The sequence below is a fragment of the Salmo salar genome, chromosome ssa12 (assembly GCF_905237065.1).
Source record: "Salmo salar chromosome ssa12, Ssal_v3.1, whole genome shotgun sequence".
Lineage (NCBI taxonomy): Eukaryota > Metazoa > Chordata > Actinopteri > Salmoniformes > Salmonidae > Salmo > Salmo salar.
Genome location: NC_059453.1, coordinates 92262100 through 92276181, shown reverse-complemented (window position 1 = coordinate 92276181; position 14082 = coordinate 92262100). Strand labels below are relative to the sequence as shown.

At 40.5% G+C, this 14082-nt stretch overlaps 1 protein-coding gene across 1 annotated transcript in view; it reads left to right on the top strand.

The window, feature by feature from the left end:
• Positions 1-1829: 1829 nt before the first annotated feature.
• The window catches only part of LOC106566170 (mitogen-activated protein kinase kinase kinase 12), a 66241-nt gene continuing 53988 nt past the window's right edge, over positions 1830-14082 (top strand). The window contains exon 1 of the mRNA XM_045691945.1: positions 1830-2254. The gene's annotated coding sequence lies outside the window, so the exon portion shown is untranslated. The remainder of the gene's footprint in view (positions 2255-14082) is intronic.

The window sequence follows — 14082 nt, the reverse complement described above, 5'->3', positions numbered from 1 at the left end:
TCAACCTGCCTCTCTCTCACCGGACACTTGTGATCCCCCAGCAACATGGGCACCCCTACAGTTGACACACACACACAACTTTATCCACCAAAACCACACAATCCTCTGTCCCATGCCCTCCTGCACACTCCCCACATCTTGGAATCTCCCTCTTACACACTACTGCAACATGACGATCAACGTTGCACCTGAAACAGCGCAGTTGATTCTGCACAAAAGCTTTAACAGGATAACTGACATCCTAACAGGACTCTGTCTGGTAGAGAATCTGACTCAAAATTCAAAATGACTGACAGTGACTCCTCTGTTTCACCACGCTCACCACCGTGTCTGAACGGTGGGCATCACAAACACCAGGAATATTCACCTTCAATCTCTCCACCTCCACACTTAACGCTACCCCACTCCTTTCATATAGCATATCTAAGCATCTAGTGTCGATTTTGTCCTGTTTCTGTCATACGTCATGGTTTATACATATATACATACAGTATATTGACATTATATATTTGTTTTAAGTTCCACTAAATTCACTGAAATTCTTATGTTGTCTATTGTGAACTTTATTCTGCCAACTATAGTCATTCAGTTATGACAGAGCTGTTTCATCTGTGCTCTGCAGAATGGGTTGTTTCCTTTTATGATGATTTCCCTTTGGTCCAGATAACAACCGTTAGCCTGTATGAGTTGTATGTCTACATGTTTATAACCATCATTAGTCTGTATGAGTTGTATGTCTACATGTTTATAACCATCATTAGTCTGTATGAGTTGTATGTCTACATGTTTATAACCATCATTAGTCTGTATGAGTTGTATGTCTACATGTTTATAACCATCATTAGCCTGTATGAGTTGTATGTCTACATGTTTATAACCATCATTAGCCTGTATGAGTTGTATGTCTACATGTTTATAACCATCATTAGCCTGTATGAGTTGTATGTCTACATGTTTATAACCATCATTAGCCTATATGAGTTGTAATGTCAACATGTTTATAACCATCATTAGCCTATATGAGTTGTAATGTCAACATGTTTATAACCATCATTAGCCTGTATGAGTTGTATGTCAACATGTTTATAACCATCATTAGTCTGTATGAGTTGTATGTCTACATGTTTATAACCATCATTAGCCTGTATGAGTTGTATGTCTACATGTTTATAACCATCATTAGTCTATATGAGTTGTATGTCTACATGTTTATAACCATCATTAGCCTATATGAGTTGTATGTCTACATGTTGCCGTGGATGCAGAGACTAAGATACAGCGTAGGGTAGAACAGCGTCCATGCACCACTGCCCTGGTCAAAGGTCAAAGGTGGTACACTATCAAGGTAATAGGGTACCAGGTCGGACACAGCCACTGTGTCAGCCTCAGTATTATGCTACTATCTAGTGGACGAGTAGTCCCAAGCTAAGATGCAATATAAAATCTGATATTGGTGGTTCATCCTCTCTGAGTCATTGAAGTTATGGAAATAAAAGCATTTGGACTGTTTGAGAAAGATAGAGGGAGAAAGAAAAACGTATGAGCATCAGTTGTTTCGGACTATAGAGGCTGAAATTGTGAACGTTTGTAATGAGAAGGAAATTCATCATGAAGTGACTTGACATGTTCTTGTCGTCGGTTGACAGGTATGTAAACTAGTGAAATGTCGACACCTAGTGGAGTGAGCACGTCATCGCGTCACTTCAATTCACAGAAACGCGTTCTGTCACGCTATTGGTTTAGGATGCGGTTACGGATTCGCTCACGTGAGGTCTAAATAAAAACAACTACCTCTATACAAAAGACATGTCTTTGGGGGAATGAATGAATGAATATAAACACTTTTTTTTTATCCTTAATTCGAGCAACGTTGATGTTGGAAACAAACATGAATGAGAGAGATCAAACAGGAGAGCGACAGAGACCACTCAATCTGGTGTGGATGTGTATCCTATTTCAGCACCAGGAAGAGGGGACAGCTCCCTCCCCCACTCTCTCCCAGCTCTCCTTCACGAGCTCTCAGGTTTACAGCGATAACATAATTAGCCAGATGGGACCCCTCGCTCGTACGCAGAGACTCAGATAGAACCAAAACGCACCAAGAGGGGTGGGGGGGTACGCTACACTCAATGCTCCCATCTTTAAACGCGTCTCAAACGGAGAATAGGATTTAGGATCTGCCCTGTCCTTTCATTGACGAACTGGTAGCGCACAATCAAAGCAGTTCGCTACCGAGCCATAGAACACACAGACGGTAGGTTTCCTTATCCATTATATGATTACACAGGAAATGATCAGGGCGCTGTCAAGTGCCATGTACCTGTCTGTTCCTTGTGTGCTACCTTTGCCCTCATGACAGTTATGTGATCTATGTGCTTATTATTGCATGGGTGATTTTAGGCGAAGGATATTTACTGATTATTGTCAGTATGCTGTTGTGTATTGTGCTTGTGTGTCAGACTCAGAATTCTATACACTATTGATTTAGATATTTTTGTGGACCATGGAATTGCAGCCTACAACACGGGTCTATCCAAATTAGCATAGTTCTAAGACCCTCGTGATTATCCTCCTGTGCCAGTGCCTTAACTGGAAACAATAATATCTGACTAAAAATGAAATGTTTATATTCTAAGCTGTTTTAGGTCATTTTGCCATGACAGTTCAGAGTGGCAGTAGGTATTCACATGCCAATTGTCAACCGTTGAAACGACAGTCAGTCAGTCAGTCACACACAGCATACAACACAGTATCTAGCCTAGTGCCTTGTGCTTTTGTAGCCTACACGCGGATTGTTGAAATTCAATACTGTCCCGCGTGCCACTTTTATTCGGGACAAAGGACAATGCACTGAGATGGCTATCTCTCTGACCATTAATCCCCATGATAGTAGCCTAGTGTAATTATATTGTTCTGCAGTATCACATTATACGGTTAGGGGGCGCTCTAGCGTCACTATAGCCAACGTCAGGCCCTACTGCATCGGCCGTATATCATCCACGTTATGATTTTATTCCCAAATGGCACCCTATCCTCTATGTAGTGCATTACTTTTGACCAGAGGTCATGGTCAAAAGTAATGCACTATATAGGGAAAAGTTGCAATTTTGGGACGAACCTGTTATGTTGGCAAGCCAAGACAAGGTTCTCCACCTCTCAGGGTAATGAACTCGATATTTATTGATTGGGAGTTCCATTTTCTTGAGTGCTATAAACTATAGAGTTTCACTCGTTAGCCCTTCAAATCCTTAAAACCCATCGCCGACGGCCATCCCTGCCTGGCTGCCATCCGCGTGTTTTATCGTAATCAATTTGACATTCTGGCTTTGGATAGTATTTTTTATACAAGTAGCATATTGAATCACTGCCCAACGACAAGGGACCAGTGTTGTTGTACTGGCTGACTGAAGCACTGTAAACAATTATAAATTTTTTAACATCAAAGTGATAAGAAATCATTTGATTTGTAATTGGGGTAGGCTCATTATGGAGAGTTATTGAAAATGTTCATCCAATTTATTGAGTTAACTGATTTAGGCTAGATGTAAAACATTTTAGGAAGCTTGAACGTTGTATCTTACATGTCAAGGCCATGGATAGCGACTGTTGTGTCCCAGTACACTGGTCATTGGCAAAACTTTACTGCAGTGCATGTTTGTGGTGTTAGACAATGGTATTGGGAATTATGCTGAAATATCAGATTCAAAGTCTTCTGCAGTGAGAGATTATTCTATCACAGACTAGAGAACAACATTACAATCAACATTAAAGATTATCAGCGTGAGTACAGCGGATTGGCTGATGATTACATCATATATCTAAGAACATCTTTACTAAATGGTTTGTCTTCTGTCAGTCTGGCTTATGGATTTAATTATTTCATCTGTCTGGCCTTTATGCCCAACAACTGTCACTTTCCCCACTGGTCCCACTATCAAAACGTAGTGTGGCTTTCACACTAGTCTCACTATCAAAACACCGTTACTTCTTCATCACAACACCCTACTTCTTCCCCAAACACCCTTACTTCTTCCCCCAAATATCCTTACTTATTCCTCAAACACCCTTACTTCTTGCCCAAAACACCTCTACTTCTTCCCAAAACAACCTTAATTCTTCCCCAAAACAGCTCTACTTCTTCCCAAAACACCATTACTTTTTCCCAAACCACCCTTCACTTCTTCCCAAAAAACCTTTACTTCTTCCCAAAACCCTCTTCTTCACAAAACATCCTTTCTTCTTCTCCAAAAAACTGTTACGTCTTCCCCAAAACACTCTTACTTCTTCCTCAAAAATTCCTTACATCTCTTCCCAAATACACCCTTACTTCTTCCCCAATACACCCTTACTTCTTCCCCCAAAAAACCTTACATCTTCCCCAAAACACCCTTACATCTTCCCCAAAACACAATTACTTCTTCCGAAAACATCTTTACCTCTTAAAATGTTTTATATTCTTCCCCAAACACCCTTACGTCTTCCCCAAAACAAATGTACTTTTTACAAAGCCTGTTTACTTCTTCCCAAAACACCCTTACTTCATCCCCAAAACAGCCTAACGTCTTCCCAAAACACTGTTACTTCTTCCCCAAAATGTCCTTACTTCTTCCCAAATACACACTTTCTTGTTCCAAAACACTGTTACTTCTTCCCCAAAACACCCTTACATCTTCATCAAAACACCCTTACCTCTTCCCCAAAACACCCTTACTTCTTCCCCTAACACCCTTACATCATCCCCAAAACACCCTTACTTCTTCCCCAAATTATCCTTACTTCTTCCCCAAACACCCTTACCTCTTCCCCTAATATCCTTACTTCTTCCCAAAACACACTAACTTTTCCCCCAAAACACCCTTAAGTCTTATCCAAAACATACTTGCTTCTTCCCCAAAACACCCTCACTTCTTCCCAAAACACCCTTCTTCCCAAAACATCCTTAGTTCTAACCAAAACACCCTTACTTTTACATCAAACACCCTTCGGTCTTCCACAAAACACCATTACTTCTTCCCAAAACCCTATTGCTTCTTCCTCAAAAATTCCTTACCTCTTCCCAAGTACACCCTTACTTCTTCCCTAAAACACATTTACTTCTTCCAAAAACCTTCTTACTTCTTCCCAAAACCTCTTACTTATTCCCCAAACCCCTCTGACCCTTTTCCCCAAACAACCTTAGTTCTTCCCAAAGCCTCCTTACTTCTTCTTCTAAATATTCTTACTTCTTCACTAAACACACTTATTTTTTCACCAAAACAGCCTAACTTCTTCCCAAAACACTGTTTATTCTTCCCAAATCAGCCCTACTTATTCCCCTAAACACCCTTACATCTTCCGCAAAACACCCTTACTTCTTCTCCAAAACACCCTTACTTCCTCTCCAAAACACCCTTACGACTTCCCCAAAACACAACTACTTCTTCCCAAAAACATTCTTACATCTTCCGAAAACATCTTTACTTCTTAAATGTTTTATATTCTTCCCAAATCACCTATACTTCTTCCACAAAACAGCCTAACTTCTTCCCAAAACACTGTTACTTCTTCCCCCAAAACAGGCTTACTTCTTCCCAAAACACCCTTACTTCTTCCCCAAAACAGCTCTACTTCTTCCCAAAACACCATTACTTTTTCCCAAAGCACCCCTTACTTCTTCCCCCAAATACACTCACTTCTTCCCAAAAAAACCTTACTTCTTCCCAAAACCCTCTTCTTCACAAAACATCATTACTTCTCCAAAAAACTGTTATATATCCCCAAAACACTCTTACTTCTTCCCCAAAACACTCTTACTTCTTCCCCAAAACACTCTTACTTCTTCCCCAAAACAACCGTACTTCTTCCCCGAAACACACTCACTTCTTCCCAAAACCCTGTTCTTCCCAAAACATTATTATTTCTTCTCCAAAAAACATTATGTCTTCCCAAAACACCCTAACTTCTTTCAAAAACACCTTACTTTCCCCCCCTAAACACCCTATGTCTTCCCCAAAACATCCTTACTTCTTCTTCAAACCCCCCCTGGCTTCTCCCCGAAACACCTTACTTTTTACACAAAATACCCTATGTCTTCCTCAATATATCCTTCTCTTCTGAAATACACCTTTTTTTCTTGCCAGAACACCCATACTTCTTCACAAAAAACCCTTTTCTGCTTCCCCAAAACACACTTACAACTTCCCCAAAACACTCTTACTTCTTTCTCAAAACACTATTATTTCTTCTTCAAACACCCTTACTTCTTTCTCAAAACACCCTTACTTATTCTGCAAAATACCCTTACTTCTTACCCAAAACAAAATTACTGCTTCTTCCCAAAAAACCTTTACTTCTCCCCCAAAATATCCAGACTTCTTCCCAAAATATCCTTATTTCTTACCAAAACATCCTTCATTTTTCCTCGAAACAACCTTACTTCTTCCCCAAACCATGTTGCTTCTTCCCAAAACACCATTACTTCTTTCCAAAACACTCTTAATTCTTTCCCAAAACACTCCTACTTCTTCCCAAAACACCCTTACAACTTCCCCAAAACACCATTACTTCTTCCCCAAAAAACCTTACATCTTCCCCAAAATACTTGTACTTCTTCCTCTAATTACCCCTACATCTTCCTCACAACACCCTTACTTCTTCCCCAAACACCCTTATGCCTTCCACAGAACACCCTATGTCTTCCCCAAAACATCCTTACTTCTTCCCAAAACAACCTTACTTCTTCCCAAAACACCCTTCTACCCAGAACCCCCTTGCTTGTTTCCAAAACCTCCTAAATTCTTCCCAAAACACCCTTACTTCTTCACAAAACACCTTTCCCGCTGGGAAAAAACCTTTGAATCAACGTTGTTTCCACGTAATTTCAACCCAAATATGTAATTTGATTAAGTTGAATCAACATTGAAAACTGATTGGATTTGCAAAAAGTCATCAACGTAAGAGAATGTCTTATTTTTTTCACCCAACTTTTATTAACCTAAATCGATGACATGATGGCATTTTCTGTTGAATTCACATTGAATTCACGTTAGTTGACAACTAGACATTGAAAAGAGGTCTGTGCCCAGTGGGTTACTTCTTCCCAAAACATCCTTACTTTATCCCAAAACACCCTTCTTCCCAAAACTCCCTTACTTCTTCCCAAAACATCCTTCTTCCCCAAAACATCCTTACTTATTCCCTTAAACCCCTTATTCCCAAAACCCCCCTACTTCCTCCCAAAACTACAATGACTCATAGTCACTGACTGCAGTCCACAACAAGGGCAAATTCATCAGCATCATCCAATACCCACCCTTTCCTACCTCCCTCCTTCCACCCGTCTCTCTCTCTCCCCCTCCCTCACTCCTCATTACTGGCTCATGAACCAGACCCTGTTCTAATTGGCCAGTTCCAGGCCGTGAGACTGTGATGTGGGAGGCATTATAGTGAACGTCACTAGGCTCCATCTTTATATACAGCTATGATGGGAAAGCCAACCTTCCCTCACTGCACTGCCTTAAAAGGGAATGGGCAAAGTGACATTCAATCATACGATCAATCCTCTACCAAGGAGAGATAAGCGAGAGAGTAAGAGAGAGAGTAAGAGAGAGAGAGAGAAAAAAAGAGAGTGAAAGAGAGAGAGAGAGAAAGAGAGACTGAGAGAGAGAGAGAGAGAGAGAGTAAGAGAGAGAGAGAGAAAAAGAGAGAGAGTGAAAGAGAGAGAGAGAGAAAGAGAGAGAGAGAGAGAGAGAGAGAGAGAGAGAGAGAGAGAAAAAGAGAGAGTGAAAGAGAGAGAGAGAGACTGAGAGAGAGAGAGAGAGACTGAGAGAGAGAAAGCTATAAACAAAGCGAAAGAGAGAGAGAAAGCGAGGGAGAGAGAGACTAACCTACGTCACACTCCTCTGCAGTGTTACTGATCAACACATCATTGCCTCAGAACATTTGATTGCCATCGCTTACTAACCTATTCTTCAATATTACATAATAATAGATACATATAACTTGACAAAAGTATGATAGATTATTCACGAAGGAAATGTGTTTGGCATATTGAGACTTGAGATTATGTTTAGCATTTGGAAGTGTATTCTAGTTCTCAGTTTAAGGGGATTTCCCTGCGACAGTGTGAATTAACCTTAAACAACTACACACAGACACACACACACACACACACACACACATTACTCAAATGACATGAGGACCCTCCACACACTTCACACACTTACACACACACACACACACACACACACACACACACACACACACACACACACACACACACACACACACACACACACACACACACACACACACACACACACACACACACACACACACACACACTTCACACACACACACACACACATTTCCACACACTTCACACACACACACACACACACACACACACACACACACACACACACACACACACACACACACACACACACACACACACACACACACACACACACACACACACACCACTGTGCTTCACTCCTCCCCTCCTCCACTGGTACCACAGCAGCAGCAACGCTCTCTACAGTCAGCATCTAATATTATGCCTCTGACTTCACACAGCACTGATGGCCAACCCACCCAGGATTCTGTTGCCACAGCAACACGGTCCAAGACCACACACCTCCCCTCCTCCTCGTTACTCTCCCCCTCCGCCTCTACCCTCCTTTTACCCCTCCTTCTCCACGTCCTCCTCCCCTTCCCGCCAATGTACCATGTGACTTTCAGGAAGACGCATCGCATCTCTCCAGTCTGTTTTACAGTTGTTAACCCTCTCCTCTCCAGCCCCCCCTTCTTCTCTAACTGCCTGGACGGCTGTTTGATCCTGAGCTCACTAAGCTGTACACCCTACATCCCAGAGTCTGGAGGAAGATAGCTATAAAGAGCAACCATAGGGATTGTCAATCTCAACAACATCAAAAGATTTGTGTGATCAAAGCATTGGATTAACATAATGACGTATATAAACAAGTCTTACCTCACCTAGTGAGTTGGTGAGTTACTACAAATGCTTAGTTGCAGGATCTTTATGACCGTAAATCAGGTAATAAGTGAATAGTAAGAACCCAATATGAATTTATACATTTATGGTTATTAATATTCATACGTGGAAAATTGTCCCACAGAAATTAACCAATCTGATGTAATAACAATACTTTCTGCAATGTTCTTCCTACTGACTTACTCCGATACAGTAATCACACGGTGTACGTTTACATGCACAGTAATAATTCAATATTAAATTAATTATGGAAAATAGGCAAATTATGCAATAGTCTTATACACACCTTACTCTGCTTATCTTATTCGGCGTAAGGTCAAAATTGTTGTATGTCGATTAAAACATCTTGTTTTCTGAGCAATCTTTCAAATTATTAGGACATGTAAACAGTTTGTTTGGCGTTCAAGCTGTGTATTTGATCTGCGCATGTGCTACCAAAACCAGCCACTAGGGGCAACGGTGAGTGCTGTTGCATTAAAGTAGGATTCTCTTTTTCCTAGGGTGTTGTGCTGAAGATGGATGTAAGCTTCTGCCTCTGATTCAAAAAGTTACATGTTTGACTGTAGTGATAGAAAGTTGTTTTTGATATTTTTATTTGAAGCCTTTCCCAAACCTTAACCCTTAACTTAACCATTCGGAATTAATGCCTAACCTTAAGAATTCCCGAGTTAATCCCTAAACTTAAACCTAACCTTAAAAATGTTGCCTCTTATCTGGCTCTGATTCCAAAGGTTGCATGTTCAAATCCAGCGATAGAAAGTTGTTTTACAATTTTCTTTGTTTGCCCAAACCTTAACCATTCGGAATGCCTAACCTTAAGAATTCTGAGTTAAAACCTACATTTAACCTTAAACACTTTGCAGTTTGACGTTTGGAACAACTTCTAAATTTGACGTTTGAGAAAACATGGATGAACGTCTCATTCTGATGTGAGACTGTGAGAGCTGGTTGGGAGAGAGAAGGGTATGGAGTGAGACTGTGAGAGCTGGTTGGGAGAGAGAAGGGTATGGAGTGAGACTGTGAGAGCTAGTTGGGAGACAGAAGGGTATGGAGTGAGACTGTGAGAGCTGGTTGGGAGAGAGAAGGGTATGGAGTGAGACTGTGAGAGCTGGTTGGGAGAGAGAAGGGTATGGAGTGAGACTGTGAGAGCTGGTTGGGAGAGAGAATGGTATGGAGTGAGACTGTGAGAGCTGGTTGGGAGAGAGAAGGGTATGGAGTGAGACTGTGAGAGCTTGTAGGTGTCAGCAACAGCCTCCGTCTTTAGCGCGAATTAAAGTGAGTTTGGAGAAACGGAATGTATGAGTCTTAGAAGTAGTTTACACATACAAACTTTATATGTTCGAACTCAGAATCAAATATGCTACCCAAAAATAACATGGTCGCTGTGGGAGGTTTATTTTGATTGGGGATTTTCTGCATTTATCAGAAAATGTGTCCATGGAAACAGGATTTTTAGGGAAATCGTTCTTCTTGCAAAGCATGTAAAAGTTTAAATGTAACTATTATATTAATCTGACTATCCACAATAATACATTATTGTGTGCATGTATCTGTACTCAATACTATACAAAATATCCAAAAGTCAAAGCTCAATGATGAAGTTCTAAACAATGCTATTTTGTGGGTTTAACCTCTATGGGATTGGTGCCCCCCATCCCCGTGAGACGGTTGAGCTAATGTAGGCTAATGGGATTAGCATGAGGTTGTAAGTAACAAGAACATTTCCCAGGACATAGACATATCTGATATTGGTAGAAAGCTTAAATTCTTGTTAATCTAACTGCACTGTCCAATTTACAGCAGCTATTACAGTGAAAGAATACCATGCTATTGTTTGAGGAGAGTGCACAGTTATGAACTTGAAAATGTATTAATAAACCAATTAGGCACATTTGGGCAGTCTTGATACAACATTTTGAACAGATATGCAATGGTTCATTGGATCATTCTAAAACGTTACACATACACTGCTGCCATCTAGTGGCCAAAATCTAAATAGCACCTGGGCTGGAATAATACATTATGGCCTTTCTCTAACATTTCAAAGATGATGGTACAATTTATTTTTTAAATAAATAAAATAAAACGCACGTTTTTTTCTTTGTATTATCTTTTACCAGATCTAATGTGTTATATTCTCCTACATTAATTTCACATTTCCACAAACTTCAAAGTGTTTCCTTTCAAATGGTATAAAGAATATGTATATCTTTGCTTCAGGTCCTGAGCTACAGGAAGTTAGATTTAGGCATGTCATTTTAGGCGTAAATAAAAATTTAAAAAAGGGTTTTCGATCCTTAAGAGGTTGTAATGAGCAATGCATCAGTGTAAATGGTTATAGGATGGAAATATGAACCCATCCGGTAGTGAGATAGTATAGAGTCCAGTAGTGATCTCACCTGGACATTGCCTCATCAAAAATGGACTTTACCCCCCTCTTCCTCCCAGGGGTAACCGCGTGTGTGTGTGTGTGTGTGTGTGAACCCCCTTCCTTAGTTTTAGACAGTGGTTGAGGTCATACATGAAAATGGAGAATCCTTTTCCTTGGTTGGCGCCCTTCATTCATAATTATCACCACAGACAGACAGACAGACAGACAGACAGACAGACAGACAGACAGACAGACAGACAGACAGACAGACAGACAGACAGACAGACAGACAGACAGACAGACAGACAGAAAGAATGACTATTTATTGCCTCTCTTTTGGCTTTTTGAAAAGGGAAGCAGAATTTTAAGTACAACAAAAATATATTTTAGCAATATAGACGTGTTGTCTCACAACGTCACGAAAATGATGTGCGTGCATCGATGTGGCCGGAAGCTGTGCTTTGTTGTGATTCTGAATGGTCAGATAACTAGCAACAATGACAAGAAGCTGCTGCCATGTCGGGAATCGTAGTGGGCTCATTTCAGCTCGATTTAACTTGTTCTTGATACCATGTCTTGTTTTGAGGTGTTTTGACTGATTTCATGTCAATGCTAATATGGCTAAAATTCTCTAGCTAACCAACTAATGTAACAATGTATTTGAGAGACATCAGTGCTCATTGTACAAATGTATTTATGTTTTCAATAAACATTGGAGAGTAAATATAGTTGACATGTTATCAACAATCTAAACCAAACCCGTCTGTGTTTCCTCATAGTTGAGTGCGCATCGATTTTGTTGCTAAACAACCAACACGTCTATTGGGTATAACTTTTTCCCGTTGTACGATGGATTTCACTGGGTACAATAAACGCTGAATGAATGCACTTAAAAGGAATACTTTGAGATTTTGAGGTCCTTCATCTACTTCCCCAGAGTCAGATGAATTTGTGAATACCATTTTTATGTGTCCGGTATAAAGTGTCCAGTATGAAGGAAGTTTAGAATCAAAATCAAATCAAATCTAATGTTATTGGTCACATACACATGGTTAGCAGATGTTAATGTGAGTGTAGCGAAACGCTTGTGCTTCTAGTTCCGACTATGCAGTAATATATAACATGTAATCTAACAATTCCACAACAGCTACCTAATACACACAAATCTAACAAGTAATGTAGCAATTCCCCAACAACTTCCTAATACACACAAATCTAAAGGGGTGTGAATGAGAATATGTACATATAAATTTATGGATGAGCGATGGCCGAGCGGCATAGGCAAGGTGCAATAAATGGTATAAGATACAGTATATACATATGAGATGAGTAATGTAGGATATGAAGACATTATTAAAGTGGCGTTATTAAAGTGACTAGTGATCCATTTATTAATAAGTCCATTTATTAAAGTGGCCAGTGAATGCGTGTGTGTGTGTGTGTGTGTGTGTGTGTGTGTGTGTGTGTGTGTGTGTGTGTGTGTGTGTGTGTGTGTGTGTGTGTGTGTGTGTGTGTGTGTGAGAGAGAGGTAGTTAGAGGTAGTTTCGCAAGCCAATGACTAGAAGTATATGGGTATCTGCAACAAACACTCAAACCGGACCGTTTTATCTCCATCTCTTCATTCAAAGACTCCATCATGGACACTCTTAATGACAGTTGTGGCTGCTTTGCGTGATGTATTGTTGTCTCTACCTTCTTGCCCTTTGTGCTGTTGTCTGTGCCCAATAATGTTTGTACCATGTTTTGTGCTGCTACCATGTTGTGTTGCTACCATGTTGTTGTCATGTTGTGTTGCTACCATGCTGTTGTCATGTTGTGTTGCTACCATGCTGTGTTGTCATGTGTTGCTGCCTTGCTATGTTGTTGTCTTAGGTCTCTCTTTATGTAGTGTTGTGTTGTCTCTCTTGTTGTGATGTGTGTTTTGTCCGATATTTATATTTTTATTTTTATACATTTTTTACTTTTAATCCCAGCCCCCATCCTCGCGGGAGGCCTTTTGCCTAGTTAAATAAAGGTTAAATAAAAATTAAATAAAATACAAAATCTGCTAGCAACTTTCTTCAAACTGCACAGAGACATAACAATTAATGGGAAGTAGATAAAAGACCTCATTTCCAAAATCCCAGAGTATCCCTTTAATTCAAAGGTATAAATAGATATGACAATGAATGGCATAAAGATCTCTTCTCTCCAATACCCAAGAGCCATTCTCAATGGACTCTGACCCTCCACCCCCTACTCCCATCCCCCACTACACCAAAATGAGATTGACAATATGGGCCTCTTTTACACCATGTCCCCCTCCCCTTCCCCTAATCGCTTGACTACATGCCACTGCCATGCTGTTATCTATCCAACACGCACCATCTCTACAGCCAACAACAGATAGAATTCCCAATACTGAATACAATGTGATGGCATCCAAACTGATTGTGGTACATTTCCCTGTTGTTTGAACATTCAGTCTGGTTTAACCAGTCTAGTAATGTGAGGCATGTTGGCAAACAGAGTTACACAGCAGGTTGCTGATAATGTCTGGGACGGAGCAAATGGAATGGCATCAAACAACTGGAGACCACGTGTTTAATGTATTTGATTTGATACCATTCCACCTATTCCGCTCCAGTCATTACCACAAGCCTCCCCAGTTAAGGTGCCACCAACCTCCTGTGATAGAGTACCCCCCCACTCCCATCAACATAGTACTGTATTATCA